Here is a 4,569-nt window from a genome sequence, read left to right on the forward strand (position 1 = left end):
GCCCAATTAAAAATGGGATCATCATAAAAAATAATCAATTCATTTTTTTCTCTTCTTTACCATTATCCTCGTCCACTTCTCCTATTAATCACTAATTACGGACTATACTTTCTCCTAGCCTATGATGGTTGGGTACATCTTAATCTATTATGGACTATATTTTCTCAACCTAAGATGGTTTAGATCAATTTGGTTAAGTGGAAATATCACTTAGGGTTAAAGAGGGTTACACAGGTTGTTAATCAAGGTTAATTAAGGGTATTATTCGCAAGTTCAAGTCCAACTAGGTAAATGCCCATAAATAGCACTATTCACAAGGTAAATTACTTACATATTCATTATTACTACATTTACTATTATTTGACACAATTGGCTAACTTGAGTATTAGAGTATCTTCTATAGGCACACTATTTCTCGGTCTTGAAGATGTGAAGTTGGAAGAACACCCTTTCTTGATCTTGAAGAGGCGTAGACCTAGAAAATCTCGGCTTGAAGCCATGAAGTTGAAAGCGCTTCCCCTCTCAGTCCGAGGCTACATCCAAGTCCTAGGACATTTTGGTTTGAAGAGTAAAAAGTATTTGATATAAAGAGTTTGAAGGATCTTCACAGGGTGATCTCAAACTTATAAGGACAATTATAATTTATGTAAACCAAATCATGCAAATTTTTGTGGTCCAACCTATTCCTTTGCTTTGAATGAATATGCATTATGAATAAGTAAAATGTGAATTGATTTCCTTTTACACTCTAAAAAAAAATTATAATGAAATGATTCATATCATGAACAATAATTATTAGTTCCTCAAATATACTCCAATTTTGTTCACATACCAATGAACTACATAACAAACTTAAAATCTTGAATGCTAGATTTTGTAAGTAGGAGTAGCATGCCTATATTTCTTTCACCATTGAGCTAAAAAATCAAAGAAAGCAACTTAGAATGTAGTTGTTATATCTTAACACAATTTAGAAAGCACATGAGTGTCCCACCCGAGGTTGTGGTCTTTCTTGATTCATTGGCAAAGTCATCACCAGAGATTCCACTTCCACTCTTATAAAGAAGCAACTCGGTTAACAAATTTTCTTGCACATTTTTTGTTGGCACCAACCCCCTGATACAAAAATACAATCCATTTGTAATTTCCAAATCATATTCCACTTTTAAGTTGGAATAATAGAACTCTGGGTTCAAAAGTGACCAGTTGCATGCAAGGGGTGATGAAGCTAACATTCCATCTATTATCATTGGTTACAAATACATCCTTGTATTTACTTTCATTATTGTTTATTGAGTTCATTATTATTGTTTATCCCATAATTGTTTTTCTTTCCTCATCCACTAGACGAAGTACATGAACAACAGGAGTCGTGACTTTAAGAGTAAATACGACATGATTCCAAAATGAAGGCATAAGAACAATTTTTTGTGGTTTCCCTCCCCTTTAGCTTCCTTAGATAGCTTATTCTTGCTCTATTAATCAAAAGTGAACATCTTTCTCAAATTTCCTTTTTTTATGCAACCTTTGTAATTCTAAATAAGAGATAGCAAACCTTGTAACAACACGTCTTAATAATTCCCTCTTATTTGTAAATTGTCTAAACAAACTCAAGGAACTAGATCAACTATAGATAAAGCCAACGAAACTAATTCCTCTATAAATTGTCTTCTTTATCAAAGGAAGTGTTGTAATGTCTTCAAGCATCAAATTTATACAATGGGCCAACAAATGTTAGTTTTAAACATTGGCCAACAATTTTTATTTTTTCATTAACGTTCAAAAATGAATAATGTTTTTCTCTCATTAAAATTCATAAGTGCCAACGGTCAATTTTTATTATTTATTATTGTGGCAATGAATTTTTTACCAAGTTTCTACTCTATAAATAGAGCATTTCCTGCACTCCAAAAAACACACCAAATCAAGCTTCCTCTTCTTCTAAAGGAAACTTTATTCCTCAAGCTACCTTCTTAGTTTTCTTCCTTTCTTTTCTTATCATCTTTATATCATGGGTTTAATCTTTTAATATCTTTAGAGTTCCTTCCTAATTCTGAGATCCTATGAAGTTTCTAAGAATTTCTTGTTGTATCCTTGGGAACTTACGCAATACACCGTGGATAAGTTTAAGGAAAGTGATCTACATGCCTTGGGAAATTTTGTTCGTGATTTTGTCATCTTTTCTACAACAATCTTAAGGACTTATGACTGACATCAACAACCAAATTCTGGAAAGTCAAAAAATTGTTTTTCGAACTCAAACAGTATTTATGAAACCAATTTTGGACGTGTCAAAAGTTGAGGTCTTCTCTAAACAGAACTTTTGGAAGCTGACAAGGTGCTCGCAGCAAAAATCGCTTCTGATCGTGTTTGTAGGACTGTGGATGAAGTTGAAGAAGAAGGAGATGAGGCGACACCTTAGAGTTCGTTGGAGTTAGGATGATGAACCTTACTTTTCATGTGTCGTACCTTTGTAATGTTTGAGGAAAGGTGAAGGAGAATTTCTCTCCATAGAAAGAAAAAGAAATAAGCAGATGAGTCTGAGTTCTTGATTTTTAATTTGTGCACCCCCAAAATTAATTTCAACACCTTCTATGGTAAGTGATGTAGTAGACCATTATCAGGTACTTGATTAATTTTTCGTATACTTGATCGAAGCCATACCCGAATCAAATTAATATGTAATTAAGTGTAGTATAGAGTAGGAAGTGACTCCTAGGTCGTCTCTCAAGGACCAAATAGTAGTTCAGTCTTTAGATTAAACACTTGGTGGGGGGTTTTGTTAAGAGATTTTGTTTATTGAAATAAACTAACTAAATGACAAATTCAAACACTAATTGAAAACGGTTGGTCATTATATCAATTACTATGCTTTTAATCACATATTAACAACAATTACTCACTCCTCTAACCCCTAGTCCAACACGAATTAACCAATTAAGCGAAGGTTAATCCGGTCTTCAAAAACGTGAATTAAGCTAACATGTTGCACAAGTCTAATCAATTTTGCACTATACAGTTCAATCAACTAAGCGAAGATTAAACATCAATTAAACAACTAAGTGTATACCGAATTGCAAGCACAAAACACAAATTCAACATGTGCAATGTTAGAGTAGCGGAAACACAATTCATAGCGCATGAATCTCATGGAAACAATGCAATCTCCATAGTGTTAAACCCAAATAGTGTCAACTTCCATTTAACACTAAATTAAAGCAGCAAAACGCAACATAAACAAAGGCAAAACACAAAATGCAATGATAGAACGAAACTGGAATTCAATTAGGAACAACAATTGAAAACAAAATCAAACCATAAAACGCGGTTCAATGCAGAAGTCGAAATTGGGAATTGAAATGGCGAAACAAAATGGAATTGAAAGCGCATACCGAAATTCGATATAAATTAAGGATGATTCAGTACAAGAAAAACAGAAAATGAAAGCAAACTTAATCCCCAAAAAGGGGGGACTAATAACGGTTTAAAATATCATTATCTGAGATTTAATTTTGATACTTAATGCACCCTTTTTGACTTAGAAACTTGCTTGGACTCATGCTTTTTCATTAAGTTGTGTGAATAAGAGAGTAGAGGTTGAATTTGATGATTTTATGACTAATTCCCTTTGTTTTGATAGAAAATGAGTTAATACAGGAAGCAGAGATGAAGTGCTAAGGAGATAGAGCTCAGAAAGGCCTGGAAAAGCACCAAAAGGGGGAACCACACGAAGCTTGGGCGCCCTATAGGAAGCTTGATTGCAGAAAAATAGACGTTTGCCGCCCGGGAGCCCTTTTAGTCCGCCCGAGCGTCGGCCCCCGAAGCCCAAGCGTCCAATTGAAGGCTCTAGCCCTACGAAAATCAACGTCCACTGGGCGCCTGAGCGTCGCACATTGAAGATTCGGCCCAATTTTTGTTCTGTTCCAACTCTCTTGGACCGGGCCCTGTTTCTACTCTTTTTCGACTTTATTTAAAGGACCCAGGCGCTCTAGGTTTTGCATCTCTGGCTAGAGCAACACAACAACACACTCTTCTACCCTCTAAAGGCAGATCTAGAGGCGGGAGCTTCCTCTTCTACTTTTAGGGTTTTACTATCTCATGCTTTTCCATTGTTCATCTAGTTTCTCCATGCCTACGGGGAACTAAACTCTATTTGTTGTTGGGGAATGATGTAACCTTGTGAACTCTCATGTATTTGAATTGATTCTTAATTTATATGCTTTATTCATTAATTGTTAGGGAATTCATCTGTTTCAATGCTTGCTCTATTTAACTCATTTAGTAGCATGATTTATCAATTTGCATTCATATTTAATTTTATGTCTTTGCATTTGAAACCAACAATCTCGTTTTATATAAGTCTTAATTAATTGAGTTATCACACAACTGTTTAGTGCCGAGAGTCTTCAGGGATACGATACTTGGTCTTACCATTTTATATTACTTGTGCAATGCGGTACACTTGCCGATCCATCAACAAGTTTTTGGTTTAGTTTATGGAGACTAAAATAATTGTTAACAAGTTTTTGTCGCCGTTGCCGGGGACTCACGGTTTAAACTATTCTATTT

The 4,569-nt window shown here is 34.8% G+C and overlaps 1 pseudogene; it reads right to left on the reverse strand.

The window, feature by feature from the left end:
- Nucleotides 1-604: 604 nt before the first annotated feature.
- Nucleotides 605-1,707, reverse strand: LOC148203849 (uncharacterized; annotated as a pseudogene).
- Nucleotides 1,708-4,569: the final 2,862 nt, after the last annotated feature.

The sequence above is a fragment of the Vigna umbellata genome, chromosome 2 (genome assembly GCF_029865625.1).
Source record: "Vigna umbellata cultivar VRB3 chromosome 2, Vumbellata_1.0, whole genome shotgun sequence".
Classification (NCBI taxonomy): Eukaryota; Viridiplantae; Streptophyta; class Magnoliopsida; order Fabales; family Fabaceae; genus Vigna; species Vigna umbellata.